The sequence below is a fragment of the Pinus tabuliformis genome, chromosome 9 (assembly GCF_031772625.1).
Source record: "Pinus tabuliformis cultivar Carrire ecotype Pingquan chromosome 9, CPIR1, whole genome shotgun sequence".
NCBI lineage: Eukaryota > Viridiplantae > Streptophyta > Pinopsida > Pinales > Pinaceae > Pinus > Pinus tabuliformis.
The window spans coordinates 885,392,790-885,420,511 of NC_142307.1; positions in this window are offsets into that span (position 1 = coordinate 885,392,790).

Sequence of the window (27,722 nt, forward strand, 5' to 3'; positions counted from 1 at the left end):
GGTTTTGACACCTTTAGAAATGAGCCTGCCACTTGTCCATTCTCGTTCAGCGCAGGTAGCTAGTGTTCCAGTTGACATTCAACGCAGGTAGCCAGTGTTGGCTTTGACATTCAGCGCAAACAGCTAGTGTGGCCACTGAAATGATCCTGAATTGACTTGTTTTTGAGCAGTTTCAGGTGGAGAACTTCTGTGAATTGCTGTGGTTTGTTAGCCTTGTTCCTCTAGGGGTAGGAACAACATGTTTAGGGACTTTGGATCCCTTAGATTATGGACATTTCATGCTCAATGCTGTAAGGCACAAAAATGTCTATAACAGTTGCCCCCTAAAGTATGAGGCTGTTTATCAGGCGAAATGATTTATCAGGGGGATCCGAAGTTCATCCAATGCTGGGAGGAGACCTGTAATAAGATACAATACAATACATTATTTTTCATACTGCTTTCATGATCTAGCTGAGGCGGGCATTCCCATGCTCAACTTTATAAATTCATTTTTCTGTACATAGAACAGACAATCGTCTGATGGTAGACTGATAATTTTGATGAAATTATCATCCTTTGAGTAGGATGATTATCTGCTGCAATGATGTACATGCCAATGTCTTTATCTTTCCTGAATATATATCGCAGCCGGATGGATGAAACTAGATCCGGGGTCTTCAAACTCGTTCGATCTTCACTCTAAGTACAAGTTGATCCATGTGAGAAATGTTCTGAATTCGAACACGGAAAGACATCGCTTGATTACCGGTCAATGATGTAAACCGTTAACAAGCGCGAGAGGAATCACCGATAATGATAATGACCCTCAAGGTACTGCAGTACAATTCACGTGGTGTGAATAAAGGACTTGGCGTCGAACACCACGCAAAATCTTTCGGTTGAAGGTGATTGATGTATACCTGTCGCCGGAAGTGAGAAACATGCCATTGTGGCATGCAAGCTTCAAAGTACTGAAGGGGTTGTTCCTAGATCAACTTCTTGGATAATGAGCTGATGTCGACAAGAAGCGATCCGTCAAAGGAGGTCCTTAACGAATCCCACATCAGTGACACGGAACGGAGCTAATGATTTTAATGGAGGTGAAAACAATCTGTGACATATGATTCAGGGTGGCGGTCATGAAAGGATGAAGGATAATGTATGGTAGTGGATGGGACATGGTTGACTTTTCTGAACGACTTCTCTTGAACATATGGTGACACTGATATGATGGATCGGTAGCATTACCCCAAATATGGATGGTATGGCGAGACCATGGATGTGACCGGTGAATGAAACAACCCAACCTGATTGTGGTACGGAGGAAAAGTGTCATGTTCAAGAGCGACTTGCTACCATCAAAGTTTTCTTTAGTTTCTCCCAATTTTTCCCCAGTCATTGCTGACCAGTACCTCTTTATTTTTGTCAAGCTTGAGGAGGATAACATATGCTTGTTCTATAACCTGCCCTTCGGGCAAGCCCATCGCTATGTTTTAACGAGCCTAGCGATAGTGAAACTCGTTCTCGTCTAAAGACAAGTTTGTCGCTATTTAATGATTTTAACGAGTCTAACAACAAGGATAACTCGGTCCTTTTCATTTTTAGAGAGTCTGAAAAGGTACATAAAGTTAACTCCAAAAGTCATTTTTCGTCATCTAATCCCTTAAGTCCGAAAAAGTATAAAACAATACAGAAGGGATGAGTTTTCGATAGTTTTAACGAGCCGAATAAAACAAGCGCTCGATCTTTTTGTGCAATAATCCCTCAGGTCCAAAAAGATTAAAATCTAGAGGAGGGATAGCTCTTCCTGTCCCTTTAACGAGTTGGAAGGCCAAGGACTCGGCAATCTTTTCATATTTTACGAGTCAGTTGAAAAGAGCTTAAAGAAGACTCGTCTTTTGAGGAACGAGTGATAAACAGGGTTAGCAGCTGATTCCAGGTACAGGTTGGAATTTTCCAATCACGGCAGTGTCACAAGGATGGCTAGGTGAAATCACTCTTCGCAGCTGTTCCTCAAAATGGGTAAACAAATATATGGAGGTGAACGATCGGCCAAATGAAAAGTGGAGGTGACGGTGCAAACACGACCAAGGCTTTAATGACTGATGATATTACATTCACAGTGGTTATTTACCGGGTAGGTTCATTTTTTATTTTAAAATGAGCTTAAACGCTGGTGGAAACACTTGCTCATTGCTTATGTTTATTTTTTAACGAGCATGAAGTCCACATTAAAACTGCTTGGATCTTGCGTTTATTTTTTAACGAGCATGAACTTTGTGCTAAAACTGCTCGAATCTTGCGTTTATTTTTTAACGAGCATGAACTTTATGCTAAAACTACTCGAAATTATATGGTCAAATTTTCGATTTTTACCATAACTAGCTTTTCCCTTTTCAAAGATAGTACTGTATCCTCAATTGCTGCATCAAACTAGTTAGAAATGAATAACATTTGCATGAAAATGAGATTAGAACCCTAATATTTCGCTTTGAACTACGTAAAAAGAAATTAAAAGGTGTTTTTACCTCTCATTTTACCATTTCATTTGAACTTGGTTTGTTGGAGCTTTGGAGGTGCCTCTTCCCCCTTGATTTTCACCAGCTGATTCCGGGAGATTCTGCGGACGATTTTCGGCGCCGTATGGACCAGGTAGGAGCTAAACTCTATCTCTTTCTTTTCATGGTTTACTTTTTCCAATCTGTGCCTGTTTTCTTGTTCCCATGAGCCCCTGGGGTTTTGCTAGGGCGCTCTGCCATCAGCGCAGGTAGTCCATTCGAAACCTGCGTTGAATGTCAAGCTGCATGAAGGCAGTTTGACCTTCAACGCAGGCAGGACACTAGCCAGTTGCGTTGAGCATAGAAAAACAGTTCTATTGCACATTTTTTGATGAAATTTTGCCAGTTTCTCATCAAATCCAGGATCTTACTCTTTCTCTTGTTTGTTTTGCAGGGACTTTTGAGCAAAATGACCCTCACATGGCGAGAACGAGAACATGAAGAAGAGGACATGATTGCCCTCCATGACCCTGTCACGGTGAACGCGCTGCAGAACTGCGGCCTGCTGAAGTTCTTCCGTATCTCTAGCATGAGAGCACAGATTTCTTTACTGCAGTATATGCTTGATGCTTGGGATCCTATCAACCAAGTATTTCAGATCAGGAGCAAATCTATCCCTTTGACCGTGGTAAACATTTACTTCTTGACTGGTTTGTCGAGGCGGGGTGCCCCCATTTCTTTGTCTGGTTCGGCCCGAGGGAATGACTCCGTGAGAGATTATGTCCGCCAGTATTGCAGGGAGGGATCCCAGCCGAGCAGAGACGACAAGGTTGTTATCTGTGAGATTACTGACAGGTCTCTCAGGTCCATTCTGTATACTATCGGTAGGATGGCCGGTAGCGCATCTCTTCATGTTGCCAACAGATCTTATGTGCAGCACGCCTTGGAATGTCTCCAACTGAAAGTATTCAACTGGTGTGATGCAGTACTTCTTCAGATGAAAAGTCAGTTGAACAAGGTAAAGGATGGGAAGCTGAAGAACTTTGGATTTGGTTCTATTCTGACTGCCTTTACCTTGGAGAAAATACCACTGATGCAGCCTCAGTATATCGCACTCGACTTGCCTTCTCCTACCGAGCCATGCATGCAGAGATGGGTTGATCACATGTCTAGGTATGCTGGTCAATCTCAGATTTCTTTCACTGATACCTTCTTTAGGTGGTTCGAGCGTCAGGAGATGGTCTATTCCGAGTATCCATATGTTGGTATGGATTTCCGAGGTGATCCAGACTTGGTACTGCCGGATGGAGAACAGTGGGGCGCTATTGGTAAAATCTTCGACCATATTACTGTTTACTGTTCTTATTTATAATGTCCTTGTGCTTTATTCTATCAAGACTTTAATCAAACTCATGTGTGCATGCAGATGTTGGTCCTGTTCGTCCAGCAGTTCGCCCGAGAGTGCCAGTTGCTGCCCCAGCAGGGGAGACTGCTGGGAGAGTTATTCTCCGCGACCTTGACGTAGCCGAGACCCTTACAGCTGTGCAGGAGCAGGTTGAGAGCCTTACTCTTGGCATTCCCGATGTGAGGATTGATGAGTTACCTTTACAGTTGCAGCGGCATACTACTGGTGTGCCTAGACGATGGACTCGTCTCTTGCGCATGATTGCACAGGCCGTGACGTGCTATCATGAGCATCACTAGACTAGGGTGCCCCCTAGCATTTTTGAGTTTTTGGGTCATATGACCGATTTAGTCTTGGTTACAGAACATTATGTATAAACGATAAACAGCTTATATATATATTTTGATTTTCGAGTTTTATTCTGGTTGAGTTATATGATCCATATGTACAACATTGATGATGTGTCTCTTTTTATAAATGTCGCAAATGTCTATCTAACACATAGTTTGCTAATGAGTCGGTTAATGTGTTTAAGTTTCTGGAAATATGCTGGTATTGAATTGAATCAAATTGTCTTTCCAAAATCTTAACCCTTAGGAACATGCGATAAATAGCTGGATTGCGAACGGAATATATACCATTGAGTTGTAGTATTACGAGTTGTGAGTCTAGCCTGACAATTAGTCGGCGTATACCATGGGTGATGGCATCAGAGAGTAGTTCTATCAACGTGCTATACTCAGCAATGTTATTCGTTGATTGCCCAATACATACACCTCTGAAACTTACTAACTCGCCGCTTGGATAAAAAATGGCCCAGGCTGCGGAGGATAGGTTCCGCGAACTACGACTCGCTCCGTCGGCATATCCAACACATGTCTCCAGAAGGTTTGACATCTGCAATAAGTGTAAAAAGGTGGATTACTCGACCAAAACAAATACTTTAGCGAAAACAAAATACAACAAAAGCATACAGGTTACTATTTAAGCATAGTAACACTTGAGGTACAACCCATTACGGGGTTGCGCCAGTGGAATTCCGTCATAATCCATTAACTCGTAGGCTCCTTTTGCTAACACTCGTTTAACAATATAGGGGCACATCCATAAAGAATTAAATTTACATGCTCCCAATTTATCGGATTCTTGGTCATAAAGCAGGACCAAGTCACCTTCTGAGAAGACACGGGGTTTGACATTTTTGTCGAACTGCGCCTTGACTCGTTTCTTATGGGCTTCGTTAGCCAAAGCGGCGTCACGAAGGGTTTCATCCAATTGGATTAATTCCAAGAAACGAGCCTCTTCTTCCGAAGTTCCGGGGAGGAGATTAATTGCGAGTTTAAGAGACGAGATTTCACACTGGATTGGCAAGACTGCTTCCAGGCCATACACCAATTGGAAAGGTGTGAACCCGGTCGCGTTCTTTACCGATGTTCGGTAAGCCCACAAGGCTGAGTACAGGATTAGGTGCCACCTTCTTTTGTGAACCCCGATCATCCTTTGCAACATACGCTTCAGGACCTTGTTGATTGCTTCAACTTGTCCGTTGGCTTGCGGATAATACAGGGTAGAGCTGTCGTGAGATAGCCCTAGCTTGGCAGCTAATTCAACCATCATGTGATTGTGAAAATGCGACCCATGATCTGTAACTATGGCCTGTGGTACGCCGAACCTGGCGACTACATGATTGAAAAAGAAAAGGGCAGCTGTTTCACCAGTGTTATCTAATGTAGGCATCGCCTCGGCCCATTTGGTAAAATAGTCAACATCGACTATAATATACCCATGCCCCGGGTTACATGTCATGAAATCGATGCCCCATTTGGCGAAAGGCCCAACAGCAACTATTGGCTGTAAAGGTGCGGGCGGTCTTCTGGTTTTGCTATCAAAAATTTGACAAGCATGGCAACTTCTGACTGCGGTTATGCAATCTTTGAACATGGTTAGCCAGAAGTATCCTGCTCGTAAGATTTTCTGTGCTGTAGCATATCCAGATTGATGCCCCCCACACGCTCCTGAATGACACTCATTCAGGGCTTTTTCGGCCTCTTCATGGGTGAGGCACCTCCTCAGAACTGTATCGATACCACGACGATAAAGCGTATCACCGACGATCATGTAGTCTTTCGCTTGGTATCGTATACGTTTCTGTTCTGAGTGAGAGGTGTCAGGCCTGAATTTTTGGGTTTGGAGATATATTATTATATCTCCATACCACTCATCGCTTGCAGATATTAGAAACAAACTTTCGTCCACGATTGACTCTTCTGATGTTTAATCGTTGGACGACGATGGGAGATCGCACAATAATTCTGCGAAAACTAAAGCTTTCTTTGATTTGGATTTTACAAATTCCAGATCAAACTCTTGAAGGATGGCTATCCATTTTGAATACTTGCCCCCTTGCAACTGTCGCGACAATATATAAGTCATGGGGTTGCAATCTGATAGAATGGTAGTTTTCCGAAAGAGGACATAATGTCGAAATCTTTGTATCGCTTGAACAGCAGCGAGTGCTAGCTTTTCAACATAAGAATATTTGCTTTCTGTATCATTCAAGTTTTTACTTAAATAATATATAGGATGTTCAATTCCATCGACTTCTTGAACTAAAACCATCGCAATGGTCGTATCCGCTGCAGCCAGATACAGGTTAAAATCTCTTTGATAGTCCGGGGCATACATTAATGATGCTTTTACTAGAGAATCTTTCAGAGCATCAAAGGAAGCTTGCGCCACCTGATCCCAGACAAAAGGTACATCCTTTTTCAAAAGAGGAGTATAACCTTTAGCAAGTTCTACGTAATTTGGAATGAACCTCCTCAGAAAGTTTGCTTTCCCTTGGAGTTTCTGAATCTGAAGAAAATTTGAAGGTGGAGGCAAATTAATGAGTGCCTGAACCTTGCAAGGGTCGAGCCGAATCCCATCCTTAGAGACTACAAAGCCAAGTAAACGACCAGAACTGACGCAAAACACACATTTGTGCGGATTGAGTCTTATCTTATAGTGTCGGCAACGTAGAAATATCGCTCTTAAATGCTGCGGATGATCAGTCTGCTTTCGCGAATGAGCCGGAAGGTCGTCGAGATATGGTTGAACGATGTTCTTGATGTCATGGAAGGCATAATTCATTGCCCTCTGAAACGTCGCCCTTGCATTCTTTAAACCAAAGGGTAATTTTCGATAAGCGAATGTGCCCCATGGACAGATGAATACAGTCTTTGACTGGTCCTGTGGGCGGATATTTATTTGATTATACCCCGAAAATCCATCCATAAATGAAAAGATTTCACATCCGGCGCATTCATCAATTATCTGGTCGATGAAGGGTGTAGGGTAGTTGTCCTTCAGACAAGCTTTGTTTACATCCCTATAATCGACACACACTCTAATTGTCCCTTGTTTCTTCATAACAGGGACAATATTCGATACCCAATCGGTTAGAGGAACCGGGTAGATGAAGCCAGCATGGAGAAGTTTTTCAACTTCTGCCTTAATGGCAGCGGCTTTCTTGGGGTGCACCTGCTGAAGCCGTTGTCTTACTGGTTTGACATCAGGATACATTTTAATTTCATGTTCAACGATACTCGAGTCAATGCCTGGCATTTCATCATATGACCAAGCAAAGACATCTCTGAATTTGCGAAAAAGAGCGTTATATATTTCCAGTTCTGAAGGAGAACGTCCTTTGCCGACATAAATATTCTCTACAACATTTGTTTTAGTCGAGATATTTATGGCTATAGTCTCTTCAATATTGGATAAGTTTCGCTCAGAATCCACCGTATTTACAGTATTTGATAGGAATTCAAAATTTGAAGGGTGGTAAAGGTCATGCTGAATATCTTCTTCATATTCTGGAAGAAGGGAACGATGGTGGCAATCATTCCATGGTGCCCCCTCAATCAACATTGATTGTAGAATTCCTTCGTCAGTCCCATGTACTTTCGACCAAGGATCTAACGGGGTACCATATTCTCTAGACCTATCTACCCAAACGCTTGATGAGCATTGATTTGGGTTCGCCTCCCATGCTCGAAACATTGATTGCTACAATATTTCTATAGGGCTTGGGGGCAAAACCATTGCATGATCCATGTCGACATCATCTTTTGAGATCTTCGTGGAAGATATCATGTTGCAGGTTCTTACCAATGCTACTTCTCCTATATAGACTGGAGGTGGAAGTGCGAAAGTTCCCATTAAAGTGGGGTATTTCAGTAGGCCTATTCCGATGTCTTGAAGCGAGTGGTTGCTTCCATGGATCATGGGAATGCTTCCTGTAACTTGTGAACCATTAGGGAGGAAGTCTTGTTGGTCGACGATCGTAATCCCTCCTTGAAAAGGGAATGCGATCTTCCTAAAATAAGTCGACACTACAGCTGCCATGGCGTATATCCACGGTCTTCCCAGTAGGATGTTGTAGTCCAGATTCCCATCGATGACTTCAACATCTATTTCTACTGTTTTTCCTCCCAGTTCAACTTTCAAGTTATTAAGGATACCGCACGGGGTATATGTCCTTCCGTCGAATGCTTTTAATGTCGTCGAAGATCGCGACAAGGTTGGAGATCCTAAAGTTTTCCAGCAACTCATCGACATAATACATGTAGATGCCCCCTCATCAATAATTGTTCGGTGAACAGTTTTGTTGAGGGCTTTCACTTGAATAAGGAAAGCTAGTTGAGCTGGTAACTGAGGATCGTATCCTTTGTGGTCAAAGGATACAAGATTGGAATCCTTAGGATCAACCCCACCAATAGCCGATAACAAAGCCTGCCTTTGGGATGGGCAATTTTGTAGTACTTCAAGAGTCGACATAGCGGATGGCGATTGGGCCAAATCTTCCACTATGTTATAATGCTGCGCAGCTCTGGTGCGAGGATTAAATGTCAACTTGTGTACTACTCCCTTTGGCGGTTTTATTTTTAATTCAGGAATGATGGGTGGTACAACTTCTGTCGAAGTTGTTGTCGAACTACTTGGTTGATCTTTACCTTTGTCGTTCGACAGCTGCAGATTCCCGTAATCTTTGTTCCTTGTCGAAATCAAAGCATCATTCTGCTGTTTTGAAACCGACAACATGAGCACTTGCGACGGGGAAGCATTTCCACTATCAACCAGATTTTGACCTGGGTTTGGGAACGGATCAGTTAACACAGCTGAGGTTTGCGAACTTTTGAAGAACCTTCTAAGCTCAGCTTTGTATGGACAATCGGCTGTCCAATGATCCTCGTCACATATCATGCATGGACTTTTTGGTTTCCCTTTCCTAGGAGGGTTTGAAGAAGTTTTTCCGGGAGATGACTCACCCTGTTTCTTCTTCTTCCCTTTGTTTTCTTTCTTCTTGCTTCCTGGTTGATTGGTTTCTTTTCCTTTATCTGCTGATACAGAATTTACTTCCGAAGCAAGAATTTCATCTTTTTCATTTTGATCCGAATTCTTACGGGATTTCTTAGACGAAGCCTTTGTCGATTTCGTGTTTGCCGTGCCAATCACACCATCGCCGGCATGAGAGTCACTATTTGATTTAGGAGGAGGAGGAATTGAGAATTCCGGTCTAGGGGCGTCAGGTATTTTGTCGTAGAGCGTGCCAGACTGAGTATAAACTAAGTCTAGATATTGTGCACGAGCAATAACTTGCTCCTCTGTTACGACCCCCCCCCTTTGCCACATCTTCTGTTATAGCAGGAAGTAACGACTTTATAAACCATTCAGCTAACAGTTGATCGGGAACGTATGTTTTCACCATCCTACGACGACGACGCCATTCATGTATATGATCGGATATATGAGTGGCAGTTGTCTGTTTGAAGTTGGTTAATATTTCGGTTCCCGTTTCATGCCTTATCGGTAATTGAAAATGGGTTAAGAAAGTCGTGGCTAGGGAGCTGAAATTGTCGAACGAGGCTCTAGGTAATTCAATATACCATTTTGCCGCTGGACCCGTTAACGTCCTCTGGAAAAGGCGAAGCCTTATCGAATCATCATTCAGGGTGTTTGATGAACACCACAGATGAAAAGTCATCACGTGATTCGATGGGTCTTCACCTGGATTTCCATTGAATTTAGGAATGTCAGATGGAAGTTTGTGAGGAATCGCTGGCCACCAAGGGGCGTAAGCAATCGGATCATTGGTTAACCGGTGTAGATCGGGTAACTCTAAAGTTGCCATGAATGGTAACTGTTGATTCAGGTTAGGTGAAGCATACCCAGGGTACGATGGGATCGCCTGAGCAGTGGGCTTTTGCATACCAGCATAATGTAATTGATGTTGCTACGACTGATACGGTTGGTGGACTTGACCACTGTAAAGTGGTTGGTTTTGACCGTTTTGAATATACGGTTGTCCACTGTTCGCAAAGATCTGCTGCTCAGAACCTTGGTATACTTGCTGGAATTGTGGTTGTTGGTATTGCACCAGCCACGGTTATGAAGCCATGTTCTGTTGCGCTATACTAACCGTTGGACCAAGGTGTGGGGTAATTGTACCCGTTTGGACCTGTGTCGCCCCACCAGTTGGCGATTGTGGTTGTGTCACAGGGTCAAGGGGCTATTGCATTACAACCTGAGAAATCTGAGGTTGACATACAACAGGCAACGTTTGAACTTGAGACACTGTCACAATAGCCGGTGTGGTCGGGATGTTCGACATAGGTACACACTGTTGCATAGAATATACAACCCTTGGTTGTTGAGGTAGCATAGGTACCCAACCACTTGATGTAATTCCAGTATAACCTGAATACTGTTGTGAACTCCCGTATGGATACCCTCCCGGAGGGGGTAATGAAAGGGCATACTGCCCCCCATACGGTAGCAATCCGGAACTCAAGGGGATTGTTTGTCCTTGGGGACTGGATTGCCCAAATTGACCTCCAAATGGATCAATCTGACGAGTCTCAACATAAGAGTTGCTGGATATTATTTCGGATGAACAAACTGGAACGGACCACACTGTCGAAAGAGTCCCTTGGTGGACTCCTTCTAGCGGTTGTGAGCTATTCGGGACAGATGGTATGCCGGCAAACATTGTCGGAGTGACGGCAGGGGCTTCTGCTGTCGCTGTGTCATTCGACACAGTCCTAGATGTTGACGGTTGTTCAGACATTTTGAGTCTATCCAATAGATTGCCTAGCGATTCTACAGGAACTTCCACTTGTGGTGGACTAACTTCTGATGAAGGAAATAGAGTGATCCCGACTCCAAAATGGGTTGGAGTACTTGCTTGCGGATCCTCTACAATTTCCTCTATCGCAATCAAACCCGGTGGAAGAGGAAGACCGTCAGGTCCGTAAAATATTTCTGGTGCCGAAGAAGGGGTTGAATCGACAGCGACAGTTGTTTGAGGAGCAAGACTCTCTAAACCGGTTACAGATGGAACTGGTTCAGTGACGCAAGTATTTGCTCCCAGACTAGGATCAGTGTTACTGTCCCTCTGTGGCTGTTGAACTTCTTCTATAGAGGCAGGGTTTCCAGAAATGTTTGGAGTAACCGGAATCTCAGATGTTGTTGGAACACTTGTTCTAACTTTGATAGGAGATTTCGAACCGGTTAAACGAGTTCGCTTTGTCCGTACTTTTTTCGATTCCGGAGACAAAGACGGTTGACTCGTAAGCCTCCGCGAACGGCGGGGTTTCAATTGACTTTCTTCCACGATTGCAGATTACTCGATCAACCAAAATACAAAAGGGGAAAGTGTGTTTCCAAATTAAATGAATTTTTTAGACGCTTTTAGACACAACTTTCTTTTTCACTTTTAAAGAGTTGAGAAAAAGCTAAAGATGACTCTAGTCTCCTTCGATGTTTTAATGAGCCCGAAGTGACAAATGCTCGGATGGAATTTTTCCGTTATAGAGTCTTAAAAAGGCCAAAAGGAACTGCTCTGGAGTTCTAGGCAGAGGGTGTGCCAAACTTTTCGCAAAACCGCAGAATACTTTTTAGGGTACGGGCTGTCGATCTTCCTGAATGCTGTGTTCAGTGCATTGCGATCAGTAGGGCGGCCGACACGACTTCCTAAGGATAAAGGTTTTATGCCTATAGGGGTCTCCCAATATATACGCGACGGTACGTGGGAGCACAATCCGTACTGGCGCTATCGTCCCTCAGGAGGAATCACCCACCATCCACGAGATTGACAGTCACCAGGCTTAACGACGCCGGAACACGTCTCTAGCCTAGACCTCTATGTTGTGCGTTATGTTGCAAAGCGTTGTTAAGTTCATTCAATTTATTTTAGGTTGATCTTTTTAAAGTTTGCCTTTCAAGGTTCACCACGAGATGTATGATACAAATTCCTAAATGCAGTCTAAAGATGATAAGCAAGCTTTATATCTTTTCAACTTTGAAAATCCTAGCTACTAAGGGAAAAGAAAGACACCATCTTTTCTCAAAGAGCAATCAGCACACTCTAATGCACTTTTCCTAAATCCAACATGCAAACTATCAAATGCAAATGCACAATGCAGGTGTTTGTTTTCCGCTTTCTTAGTATTGATGCTTACAAAGAAAGATTTTTGTACAACTTTGAATTTGCTTTTAAATGATCAATCCAAACAAGTTTACTTTTTCGAAATCAGAGAAGATAGAAGAGATTACAACACTTAACGATTTTCGAAATGAAGACTTGTTTTGACACTTAAAAGAGACAAACTCAAACCAATAAGAAAAAGCAAATGTATAATCAATCTGCAAATAGCCAATGAACTCTCTTCTAAGATCACAATCAATAGATCTGAATCAAGGGCTACAGGATGACTATTTCAATCATGCAAAGGAAAACTGTAAATGGCGCCACAAACACATAAAAACACTCACAGTATTTTTGTACAAAAGGAGGCGGAATCTAAGCAGAGAAAAGGAGTTATCAGACTGGTACCTATGCTGGTTACAGGCTGCAAAAATCAGAGATCAAAACAAGGCAAAACAGAGCAGAGAACCCCAGCTACACAAGGACAAACTGGTTCAGCGCAACCTCAACATAGGGGTTTTGACATTCAGGGCAGGTAGCCTTCACGGGACCTGCGTTGAAATGCAGAATCCCTTCACTGGGTCTGCGCTGAAGGAGAAACTCTCGTTTCCCTCAGGTTCTGGGTCACAGATTGCTATTTAATTCACTGTTTTAGGCCAAATAAAAGCAACAAGCAAGGTGTAATCAAAGGGATGCTTTGAAGGGCTACTAAGATCTATCACAAGGATCATCAAATCATTTGTGAGTCCATTGTTCAGATCATAGACAAGTCCAGTACCTGGATCAAAGCAGCAACTGTCTACTTTGCATCCGGGAAAGATGCAGTTCGATTGTTGCTGTCAAGTCTATAATGCAAACAATGATAGAAACACAAATAAAATGACTAAACAGATCTCCCCAGCGGAGTCGCCAATTTTTTGTGGGGAAAAATGCCTATGCAGGACGATCCTATCCACCTAAGGTGTGACAGTGCCTTAGCAACAAACGAGCACAGCTATTCCAGTTTCTTCCTTTATGAAATGTGAAAGAAGAGAGATCAATAGACTTACCGATGTCTTCCGTTTGTCCCTCGATCCGGTCTCTCTTCCCTTTGGGTGTTCACAGCTACTTGCCTTCTTGCTTGTCCAGCTTCAACGGGTTCCTGCAAGATCACAAGAGAACAACTACTTGCGACAAGAGAACAGCTACTTGAGACAAGAGAAGAACACTACACAAAGACAAATGTTCACATTCATAACTAGTTTAGGATTAGAAATAAACCAAATACACTAATACATTCATACATCAAAATACATCAGCATATAGGAGAAACCAAGATAGCTTTATTGATGAATAACAAGGTTCAGGAAGAGATACAACCCAGAGGGCTCCAATCCAGCATCTCCTTCCCAGCAAATGGAATTCCTATCTTCACCCCTTTCAAAGCATTAAGCACCCAATGATTCCAGTCTCAAACCAACAACAATTCTTTGCAATAACAAAATTCCAGCCTCCAGATCTCATGGAGGAGAGATCCATATATAGATGTTTGGAGAGAGGATGAGTCAGCTTGAGATCTGACTAGTGTCCTCTCCCTCTGTCAGTTTTTGAGTCCACTTGGAGGTTCTTGCTTCCACTTGGAGATTTGGAACCTCTTATTCATCACCAGTCGAATTCCCTGAGGCAAGTGTCATTTTGGAAGCTTCCTGGGTTTTGACACCTTGAGAAATGAGCCTGCCACTTGTCCATTCTCGTTCAGCGTAGGTAGCTAGTGTTTCAGTTGACATTCAACGCAGGTAGCCAGTGTTGGCTTTGACATTCAGTGCAAACAGCTAGTGTAGCCACTGAAATGATCCTGAATTGACTTGTTTTTGAGCAGTTTCAGGTGGAGAACTTCTGTGAATTGCTGTGGTTTGTTAGCCTTGTTCCTCTAGGGGTAGGAACAACATGTTTAGGGACTTTGGATCCCTTAGATTATGGACATTTCATGCTCAATGCTGTAAGGCACAAAAATGTCTATAACACCATGCTTGAGCCACTCATACAAAATGAGTTGAGAAAATCGTTGGATGCTTGGATCATCTACAAAAGTGTAATATTTAATGCGGGTATCAAACTTGGTTCCCATAAGAAAGAAGTCTGGGGAGATCCGCCTATGCGTAGATTTCCACAATCTCAACCACACCTCAGACAAGGATAATTACCCTGTTTCGTCCATGGAGAAAATACTACAAACAATATCAGGGGCTGAAATGTTTTGTTTGCTCGATTGATTCTCAAGTTACAACCAGGTTTTGGTAGAAGAGCCTGACAGATTAAAAAGTACTTTCAGGTTGAAGTGGGGCACGTTCGCATTTCGACGAATGTCGTTTCGGGTAATCAATGATGGTGCGACATTCCAACATGCAATGGACATCGCCTTTCATGGGCTTATTGGACAAAGCATAGTGGTCTACCTTGATGATGTGACAATATTTTCCAAACAACGGTTAGATCACCTGCATGATCTGAAGAATATTTTTGAGTGATGCCATAAATACGGATATCCTTGAATCCCAAGAAGAGTATCTTTGCAGTGTCCGAAGGTAACCTCTTTGGACACATCAATTCTAAAAGTGGGATCAAGGTAGACCCAGCTAGGGCGAGGAGCATCATGTAGATTCCCCAACCAGTGAACAAGAAAGCCATGTAGTATTTCTTGGGGAAGATCAACTTCCTCTGAAAGTTCATCTCTGATGATGCTCAAATTTTTAAACCAATATAGGGTATGATCAAGAAGGACACATTTTATAAATGGGACAAGAGGGAAATGGACGTGTTTTCCCATATCAAGCAAGCTATAACAGAAGCACCCACATTGTACAACCTAGACTTTAGTAAATACTTCTTGCTCTACACTTTTGCTTCTGACACCTCCGTTACTACTGTGCTTACTTAGAAGGATGAATTAAACAATGAATGACCTATCTGATTCATGAGTGCGAGCCTGTAAGGACCAAAGCTTAATTATCCCACCATGGAATAATAGGCTTATGCAATGTACAAGGTGGTAAATCACTTTAGACCTTATCTGTTAAAAAATTATAGTATTGTCTTTGTTCCACACCCAGTAGTCATATCACTACTTTTTCGACAAGAGATGGGTGAAAGGAGGGCGAATTGGATGACTAGATTACATGAATACAATCTTGAAATCAAGCCAGTTCACACAATCAAGGGTCATGGTCTTTGAAAATTAGTAGCAGAAGCAGTTAACGCAAAAGAGGAAGAAGAAGAACTCGTAGGATGGGAGCAAGAGATTCAAATTTACAATGTTGAGTAAGCCTCCCCCACTCCAGACATAAAATCATGGTACCTTGATGTGTGCCAATACCTTGAGCATGGAACAAGGTCCTCTCACTTCTCTATGTGGCAGAAGAGGGCAATATGACTTAAATCATTTTCATATCATTTAGTGCATGGGGTGCTGTTCAGGAAGCACTACAATGGAGTTTTCTAAGGTGTTTGGAGGCACATGATTCAGAAAAGGTGTTACGTGATCTCCATGATGAACCAGATGGGGGACACTATGCAGGAAACACTATAACACAGAAGGTCACGTGGACCAGATTACAATGGCGTACATTATTCAAGGATGCTGATGCCTACGCCTACAAGTGTCCGTCTGTTAAAGGTGTGCCGACAGAAATAAGAAGTCAAAAGCCCCATTGCAGTGGAATATCCCTTTCAACAGTGGGGCTTGGATACCATTGGGGAAATTTTCCCACACTCATCAAAGAAACACCGCTATATTCTAACTGCTACAAACTATTTCACATGGTGGACAAAGTCAGTTCCACTAAAATAGGTGAATGATTAAGAAGTCATTAGCTTTCTACAACAGGACATCATCTCACGGTTCAATGTTCCTACGCCACTTGTTTTTGACATTGCAACATATTTCTCATTGTTAAGACTTTATGATTTTGCAATGGAAGATGGGATTATATTGAAACATTCAACTAATTATTATCTACAGGGGAATGGTCTTGCTACATCCATGAACAAGAACCTCATCCTTATCATAAAAAATACCATATTCTCTAAACAATGAAAATGGCAATCTGCTTTGGTGAATTACTTATAGGTTGACTGAGTCACGTGTAAACCTTCTATGAATTCCTCCCCTTAATTCCTAGTATATGGAAAATAAGCCATCCTCTCACCGAACATCTACTTGCCCTCTCTCCAATTTTCCCAAGAATCCCAAGGAAAAACATGTCTTCTAGTTCATTATAGGATGGACACTTTGCACAAGCTACACGAAGAAAGGTTGAAAGAAAAATAAATATTTTCACTTCACCAAAGTCATATCAAGAGGTGGTTTGATAAAAAGTCTGTAGGGAAAAATAGCTTTAGTGTGGGTGACTTAGTCTTAAAGTGGATAAAGCCCACGAGGACAAAGGAAAACACACTAAGTTTCAGTCCTTGTGGATTAGTCCATACACAATCCATAGAAATCTTGGCCAACACACATATCCTATTCAATCACTTGATGGGAATATTAATTGCCTATTAATGGCCAAGGCTTAAAGCAATATTTTCAATGAATATTTGAGGCTACAACCCACACTATATACATATTCCTTTGTTGTTTTATGTTTATGTCTTTGTTTCAGTTTTGTGTTATTTACTCAAGTGAATAAGTGATGTGCCTGACTATGTTGCACTTCTAAGTGTCTGTGTGGCTGAAGTCTAAAGAGTCTTGTGACATTGCAGTGCTTGGATAACCTTCTGACCGTCTTCCTTGTGTTGGTTGCATCTTTTGGCCGATGAAGTTCTAATGGAAAATACAATCCATACGTAAGGAGAGTTTTGGCTAAACCATGAACCTGTGTCTAGTCTGGAAACTTCATGCTTATACTCAATTTTATGCTTTGGTGTTTTCAAGCCTATCTAACTAATATAAATGGAGAAAGGGAAAAATCTAAATGATTAGACCTAAATCAAAGGTCTTTATATGATTCTATGAAGGAACAACCTCTCCTGCTCTCAATAAGTTGGGATTCCTCTTTCGCCCCAAAATAAATAAGTTCCGATGCACAATTCTCTTTAAATAAATAAATAAAGGAAAAAGAAGAGAAATGCTTCCTATGTAGAAATGATGGAAATAATACTGAGAGGGGGGGGGGGGGGGGGGGGGGGTGAATCAGTATTAGTCAAGTCAATAATCTTTTTCTTTTCATACTCAAATTTGTATACGCTACTTCCATGTGGGTAACCCGCGTGTACACGCAACTATGCTTAAGGAAACAAGCGTATATCCAACAAACTAATTATTCAGTTAATTGATCATATGTTGATCTTTTAATCTGTGCATCAGTAATTTATTAGACATTAAACAATAACCATATGCAGTTAATAACAGAGTAAACCATCACACATAAGCAACACACATGAACACCAAGATTTAAGGTGGAAACCCAATGTGGGTGAAAACCACCTGCTGCTGTTGTCTCTATCTTCTTTTAATAAGAAAATCTATTTACAACATTGTACTGGTGCAGACTCATACCAATACGCAGGCTTCTACTTGGAGAAGGCTACAACCTTCTCTTGTTCTCTAACTTCTACTGGAAGGGAGCTACAACCCCCTAGCTCTTGTACTAGCCGATATGTTTACTAGTACGTAGGCGTCGACCTACAGAAGGCTACGACCTTCTTACTTCCTCCTCGGACCTCGTTTCATAAATTTTCATACTAGATACTCCTTGAACACAACATCACACTTTGCGGGCCACGTTTCATCCAATTTTCATACTGGACCCATCAACAACATTGAAGCTCAAAATCAATCTCAACTACACTATACTTATCAAATACATCTGCATCAACCAACCATTGAAACTCAAACATCACTTTTTGAATTAATCAAACTTAATCAATCACTGACCCAACTGAAATCCATTATTTTAATCAACTTCAAGCAATCATTTGCAACAGATAAATAATTGTAACCAGTACATAGATTTGAGTTCAGATCTCTACATTATCATTTAGAATCAGTTTTAATCTTAAAACCATGCATCAGAGTGTATATGAAACTTGGAAGAGCCGAACTAATGTGTATAAGCAACTTCATCAAAGCGAACTAGCATATAGATCTGCAAATACTTACTTATAACAATCGCTGCACTTCCCGACTTCAGACATACCCAGATCATCACATATAAAGGATAATAAATGTGTTAGCAACCAAATCTAGCCCATCAGATTACATAATGATAAATCATTATGATTCTGATCCATTATTAGATCTCATCCATGATTACTGAAGAAAATCACAATCAATCAATCTGAACATTGTTACCAGAATGCAGTCACTAGAACATAAAGCAAAACCTAGATCTCTGCATTAACAACCAGAACCAATTGCAACTTCAAAAATAATAGTTCACAAGGTATACGCTACTTTGATGTGTCGAACCTACATGTATACACGTTTTTACCAATGTTAACCAGCGTATACATCTGTAACTATTCATTCATAATTTTGCAGCTATTCCAGACTTCAGTTATAACCAGATCATAATATTTATAGAACAAAACATGCATCAGTATACAAATCCAGAATAAACATGATCAAACCATATAAAGATTATTCATTCCAAGCCTTAAGATCCCGATCCATCATTAGATCTTGTCCTCCATCAACCGTTAAGGCTCCTCCTTGGTTCAGATCAAGCAAAGCATCATAAACCCATAACCTGCATACTGGATCTCACACTTCATCATATATTCAAAATGCTTGTACACCTTGGCCTAATGACCTTCTCCTCCTTATATAGTTTTAGGCCTTTCTCAATACCATGGACCAAAACCACTTAGGACCAAGACCTTGGACCAAATACTTAGGGTCAATACTTCAGATCAGATACCTTGGACCAATACCATGGATCAAAATACCATGGACCAAATACTTCGGACCAAAAATTTAGTTTTCCAAGGTATACGCGCTTTTCTTTTTGTGAAGGTGTGTGTGTATGTATACGCAACTTGTATACAGTGAACCTGCGTGTATATGCAGCTTGGTCAAGTTGAACCTGCATATACCTCTTTTTCTTCATTCTTTGTAGTTTGAAATATTATTCTTTGCTGTTGTCATGTTGTACTGTGATCTTTCATTTGAGTGAGTTTCCTTCTGAACTGATTCCTTGAAACTACCCTGCATTTCATCACATCTGTAAACACTACTGTCATGCATTCTGTCACATCTGATATTTCTTCTGTAGATTCATCTAGTTACCATATACAAGTAAGTTGTTCTGCTACAAGTGGGTTTCCATCAAGTACAACACATGCATCATAATGCCAACAATCTCCCCCTTTCGACTTGATGGCAACTATGTTGGTGTTGATTATCGCAAGCTGTAGAAACTGTTAGAGATAACAAGAAACACCAAAATACTCTCCCCCTTTGACATCAAGGGCAAAGGGCAGACCAGGATATTCTCCCCCCTTTGATATCAAGGGAAAAGGGCTGACCAAAAAGAAGACTTCCATATCTGAACAACTGAATATAAACATTGATCAAGCTCCCCCTAAGCACATGCTGAATTTTCTGATTAAAATACCCTTTGTACATGCTGAGATGCACTATATCATCCATGCTCCCCCTGAGTACATGCAGAGTTTGCAAATATTTTCAAGAAAAATAACATGAATCTTAACTCAACTATGTGAGTTTGACCTTCCTATCACAATGACTCATACATACATTCATTCTCCCAACCAAGTGGAGATATACCAAACTTGACTCATCCACCCAACCAAGTGGGGATATACCAATTGTTTATACATGAATGAAATATTACATCATCCTTCCCATGCATAGTGGGGGTACAAATTACATCATATGACCAAAAGAGACTCATCAAAATATTACAACAAACAGTGACAAATTAATACATCATGGGTCTTGATATGACCTTTACATCGAATGATATACATGACATTTATAACAGAGACCAAATATCTAAACAAGACCATGATAGTCATCAACAACTACATACACATGTATGATTTGCTCCATAAGCATCTGACAACAACATCTAGACCAACAACCTGTATATGTCCATGACAGTGTAAATATCATCAACCTGTGTCAAAGTATATCTGCATATAGATATCAACTTATCATCTTGATCTCATCAAGAACAAAAGAGCCTTCCATAAATCAACTCAACATATGTCATATCTCCAAGCAGTAACACAAAATTATTCACACCTTATCATTTGTGAAAGCACCATAGTCATCACATTATGATCTTTCACATCATCATAAAGAACTGCATGATATTTCCACAAGAACCTTCAATATATCAACCATGTATCATCACTAGGGGATATCCCACATCTGATAAGCATCAACCGTGATAGTCGACATATGTGAGTATCAACCTATCATCATAAGATAAGAACTCATTATGTGATTAAGTAAGCCATGTCTTCGAATATCCATGTCTTCAAAAAGCTATGTCTTCATGCAACCTGCAATAACAACATTCTCTTGGCCAACCAACAATATGCAACTTAAGTAATCATCCATGTATCCATCATACTGTATATCCATCAAAGAGATATCAATATGTATCTAGCAAACCATGAGCTCATGGTCATTTGTCAAGATTTCTTGATATCATCAACAACAACAATCCTCAACCATGTGAGAGCCAAGAACTATAGAAATCATAACTACACCATATGAACTTTATGCATCTTTGAAGGCACGATGACAACATCATAAAAGAAATGAGTGGCTCATCATCAAATAATGAAGTTGTGTACTCAAGCTTTGTACTTCTCCTTTTCCTAATGAATATCACCATGTAAGCAACATATATGTACTATATGCATCATCAAAAGGTCATTCACAATTATCCATAAATATGATCTGAATACAACCTATGTGACCCCAAATATCATCTAAGATTTTATCATGGGAAACTCATAACCGTAATATAGCAAGATGTATCATTTAGCCATATAAGCTTCATCATCATTGATTATATACCAAAGAATTCTAAACATAATGCCAACAATGCTTTATTAGAAGCATAGTATGTTCTCCCCCTGAACCTGTTCACTGTCAGATCTAATCATTGCATATATCAATAATAAGTATCAAGGCATTATCATCAATCAGATATACATCAAGTTATCAACAAATTGTTAGGATCAAGACATTTATAAATAATATCCATAGGCTACAGTCATCTATGATAGAAAAGATATATGATAATTATCTGAATCATATCACATCAGTTTTTCTGAGATTGTCCCACAACATTTTTCTCACACTACATATATGCGACTGTGCAGCTTTGAAGTCGCGTATATAGCAACTTGTCTTCATGCAACTTGTGTATGAGATTTAGAACATTGAAGCTTCATACTTTCGTCTTCTCTAGAGTCTGTCATGTCTGTACATTGTGCCATGGCACATTTTTCTGACTGTACTTCCTTCTTCTTCCATATCTTCGAGTGTGATGATGTTTTCTCCTTTTGGTATGGTGCCCGATATTTTCTCCTGCATTCCTTTGCTATATGTCCAAGCTTGTTACATGCATAACATCTTACATGTTTCATATTTCTTCTATAGCAGTCAATGGCTTTGTGACCAAACACATTGCAAGAAAAACAATATCCCTTAAAGTACCTACAAGTTGATGATCTTTCTGTGTGATGGTATTGAACCATTATACTTCTGCATCTTGTTGCAACATGTCCCTGATTATGACATATAAAACATTCAACATTTTTCATTTGAGGAAATAACCAACTATCATTTCCATGGTTAAGAGTAAAAGATTTTCTTTGAAGAATTTCTTTCCTTGGTTGTTGATGGAGTTGACCTCTAATCTCCTTGTTGATCATTTCAGGTTTTACATTAGAGTTCCTTGCCTTAGCTTGTGAGCTAGATTCAACTTCAACAGATTCATGGAAGCCAAGACCAGATTTGATGGCAGGAGACATTTAAATACTAAGAATATCAACCAAAATATTAGTACTATCTTGAAATTGTAAAAGCTTATCCTTTTCTTCTAATTTACCTTTTAGGATATTTACCTCAACCTGATATCGCTCTTCCTTTTCAAGATACTGCTTCATGATTTCTTCAACTTTTCTTCCTTCTTCCACTTTTTTCCTTAATTCGAGAACTTTGTTTTCCTGTTCTTCAAGAGCTTGGAGTAGTTCTTCATTATGCTTATTTGATTTTTCAAGATCTTCTTTTAGAGAGAGGATCTTTGCTTCAAGATTTTCATAGTAACTGGACCTATCTTTGAGTTTCTTGATTGTTATGCTCCTTTTATTTACTTCATTTCTTAATGAAGTCACTTCATCCTACAACTTTTGACATTGATCTTCCTTTTCCTTGTTTCCTTCCTCTAGTTGAGCTTTTAGATTGGTAGCTTCTTCTTTGAAGGCACATTCCCTTTTGTCCAATAGATCTTATTGATCTCTAATTTTGTCTGTAAGCCTCTTAAATTCTGCCTCTATTTGATATCTTTCTTTCTCACCCATAAGAGCAAATTCAATTGTTTCACTATCACTTTCATCATCTTCAAATGGATGGAGAAATGTATCACTAGAGGATAAAAAATTCATACTTGATAGTTCTTTTGCTTTTTCATCTTCATTCTGAGGTGATTTTGAATCTGAAGAGTTGCTTCCACATAATCCCCAATCGATTCTCCCACTGCCATAGTTCCTTTGAGATGTCTTCTTCTTCTGAGATGCTTTCTTCTTTAGCTTCTTCCCATTGTTCTACGGATCTCCTTCAAGCGATCAAGCTTCTACCAAAGGACCTCCTCTGATACCAATTGTTGGAAATAATACTGAGAGGGGGCGGGGGTGAATCAGTATTAGTCAATTCAATAATCTTTTTCTTTTCATAATCTAATTTTTATACACTACTTCCATGTGGGTAACCCGCGTGTACATGCAACTATGCTTAAGGAAACAAGAATATATCCAACAAACTAATGATTTAGTTAATTCATCATATGTTGATCTTTTAATCTATGCATAAGTACTTTATTAGGCATTAAACAGTAACCATATGTAGTTAATAACAGAGTAAACCATCACACATAAACAACACACATGAACACCAAGATTTAAGGTGGAAACCTAATGTGGGTGAAAACCACCTGCTACTGTCGTCTCTGTCTTCTTTTAATAATAAGAAAATCTGTTTACAACATTGTACTGGTGTAGACTCATACCAGTACTCAGGTTTCTACTTGCAGAAGGCTACAACCTTCTCTCATTCTCCAGCTTCGACTGGAAGGGAGCTACAACCCCCTATCTCTTGTACTAGCCGATATTTTTACTAGTACGTAGGCGCCGACCTATAGAAGGCTACGACCTTCTTACTTCCTCCAAGGACCTCGTTTCATAAATTCTCATACTGGATACTCCTAGAACGCAACATCACACTTTGCAGGCCACGTTTCATCCAATTTTCATACTGGACCCATCAACAACATTGAAGCTCAAAATCAATCTCAACTACACTATACTTATCAAATACATCTGCATCAACCAACCACTGAAACTCAAACATCACTTTCTGAATCAATCAAAATTAATCAATCACTGACCCAACTGAATCATCCATTATTTTAATCAACTTCAACCAATCATCTGCAATAGATAGATCACTGTAACCAGTACACAGATCTGAGTTTAGATATCTACATTATCATTCAGAATCAGTTGTAATCTTAAAACCATGCATCAGAGTGTATACGCAACTTGGAAGAGCCGAACTAGTGTGTATACGCAACTTCATCAAAGCGAACCAGTGTATAGATTTGCAAATACTTACTTATAACTTCGCTGCACTTCCCAAATTCTGACATACCTAGATCATCACATATAAAGGATAATACATGTGTTAGCAACCAGATCTAGCTCATCAGATCACATAATGATAAGTCATTATGATTCTGATCCATTATTAGATCTCATCCATCATTACTGAAGCAAATCACAATCAATCAATCTGAACATTGTTACCAAAATGCAGTCACTAGAACATAAAGCAAAACCTAGATCTCTGCATCAACAACCAGAACCAATTGCAACTTCAAAAATCATAGCTCACAAGGTATACGCTACTTCGATGTGTCAAACCTGCGTGTATACGCGTTTTTACCAATGTCAACCAGTATATACATCTGTAAATATTCATTCATAATTTTTTAGCTATTATAGACTTCAGTTATAACCAGATCATAATATTTACAAAACAACACATGAATCAGTATACAGATCCCAAGCCCTAAGATCCCGATCCATTATTAGATCTTGTCCTCCATTAACTGTTAAGGATCCTCCTTGGTTCATATCAAGCAGAGCATCATAAACCCATAACCTGCATACTGGATCTCACACTTCATCAGATATTCAAAATTCTTGTACACCTTGGCATAATGACCTTCTCCTCCCTATATAGTTTTAGGCCTTTCTCAATACCATGGACCAAAACCACTTAGGACCAATACCCTGGACCAAATACTTAGGGTCAATACTTTAGATAAAATGCCTTGGACCAATACCATGGACCAAATACTTTGGACCAAAAATTTAGTTTTTCAAGGTATACGCGCTTTTTCTTCTATGAAAGTGTGTGTGTATGTATACGTGACTTGTATACAGTGAACCTGTGTGTATACGCAGCTTGGTCAAGGTGAACCTGTGTATACCTCTTTTTATTCATTCTTTGTAGTCTGAAATGTTATTCTTTGCTGTTGTCATGTTGTACTGTGATCTTTCATCTAAGTGAGTTGCCTTCTGAACCGATTCCTTGAAACTACCCTGCATTTCATCACATCTGTAAATAATACAGTCATGCATTCTGTCACATCTGATATTTATTCTGTAGATTCATCTAGTTACCATATACAAGTAAGTTGTTATGCTACAAGTGGGTTGCCATCAAGTAAAACACATGCATCATAATGCCGACAAGAAACGTGAAAAAAGAAACTATGCCGGGGTACTATCCAGGCTCGTTGGCAGCAGAGTAATGTTTGTGTTCCTGCATGACTTCGCCGGGGTACTGTCCAGGCCTGCTGGTAGTGGAAAAACACTAGATATGAAAAACTATACTCATAAAATCTTAAGCTCGCAAGTTAAACTACGCTTCCCAACTCAAAACATTGTGATTATGATGAATCTTTTATTGTGTTCAATTGAGAAGGTATAGAAGGAACCATGTCTGCCCATAGGGTAAGTGGGGAATCCAAATAATATGCACGATGAATCAATACTCCCTGAAGGAATCTAACCAAGACAGAGAAGCTAGAATTCAACCAGTGTGTTGCCAAGTGTTGTAGCTACTGCAACACCCTCTAAATTTTTGGCTTACACTCAAATTTTAGAGCCTTCCTTGGTATTTCCCTTGATTTTTGCAAACACTTAAGCTCATTGGACGAGATTTCCCCAAGTTCTTTGAACCCTTTCAATTGTTGGAATAGTTGTCTTCTTTTTGCATATTTGACTATTATGTCATGTTTGCGAATGTTTTCTGGTGGTTTTAGAGATTGGTATTTGTGTATATGAGTTTTCTTAGCCATGTAAACACCTATCGCACTCATACAAAAAGTATTGAGTGCTGTCATACAAGTGTCTTCACGGTTGTCCTAAAGTGTATCTCAAGTATCACACTTGTCACTTCTTGTCATGATACAATCACACAAAGGGTAATGCTTTGTTTATTGCTTTGGTGGTCTATGTTTTCGTGTTAATGGAGTATTCTATGTGAGTGATCATAGTTCAAGTCTATCACGAGTCTATCTTCCTCCCACACTTAACAATTTTTAGAAAATATTCCCAACCAGATAACTCAGCTTCACCGAGCCTCGACTGAGCTGAGCACTGCACAGTCTCAACCCTCAATGATGTGACCTTACTGCCTAGAAATATGCAGTGTGAAGTCACTATCCTCCAAGGCTATTGTACTGTGCAATCCCAGAGCCCAACAACCTTCCTTGACCCCTATAATTGTGTAGTTGTGCTTCCCAGTCTGCCTTGAACTGTGGACTTTTAGTCCTCAAGATTTTTCCTTTCCTACTGGAACCCCACAATGCGTAAAGAGCCCAACTTCCCTTGGCTTCTAGAATTGTGAAAATGTGTCCTCTAGTATCCTTACTTTAGCCGGAGCTCACTACCCTTAATAATTACACATATTTTTCCTTAAGGCCTTTCCACTGCCTAGTCCCCATTTCCTATGAAAATTGTACAAAACTGACCTCTCAAGGCCTCAGCCCGCATCAGCCACTACTTGCTTGAACTGCATAATCTTGATCCTCAGTGACTACTACACAATTTTCCTCCTTAGTGGGGACTGTGTTGAAAAGTTCCTTAATTAAGCCCAAGCTGCGATTTGTGTAGTCTTAGTGATCAAGCTATCTCGCTGTCACCTCGAACTGCACAATGCATAGTTACTGGGCCCTCTCTTTTAGGCTGTCACTTGTCCCAGCCTTAGTTCATGGATAATAGTGCATCATCTTGGACTATGGAGTTTTCAGATTGATGTCGTCCTGTCATGAGTGAATTGCAAGAACATGTACACCATCAAGTCATGGAAAGATGATTAAGAAGGAGAAGGAGGGAATCATGCCTAAAGACTCACTTGTAGATGAACGGATGAGTGGACCTACCAAGAGAAAGCAAAGGGACACAAGTTTTTAACTACCTTCCAAGACTGAAAATAATTGAAGACCCCACATCACCAAGCTATGTGGAGGAGAAGAGAAATAATATCGAAGAACACATCTAGCACTCAGCAACAATAACGAATTGACATTGCCACATCATCAAGCCAATCCATGTCATTAGTGTCATGTCAAGTCATGTCATGATTTTTCATATTCCACATCACTATTGTTAGCCATGTATATTGTAAATAAAATGTATTGTAAAGTGGAAGTACAATGGACACACATGAATATGAAGAGTCAGGTAAGTTGAAAAGTCATAGGAAGTATAATAATCATGAGTGTAGTCAAAGAGTCACAAGGGGTAAGCATCACCCCTTGGTTATATATACCCCCTCATTGTATGGGCAAAAGAATTTTCACCTTGGCTTCTCCTACAAGGCATTAGAGAGATCAACTAGTTCTTTGAGGATAAATGAGTGGCTCTAATGTGCCACTACTGGGGCTAGTGATGTACAATGTAAATATCCGTCTTGGAACTTTTTCTTAATAACAAAAACCTTTTCAGGGCATGTTCTTCATGCATGAAATATGAATGTTTGTAAGACTATTATGTGGAAGTTTATATTTCATGTTTTCTTTCACATGTACTAAGATAGTTGAACTATTTCGGTTATTTT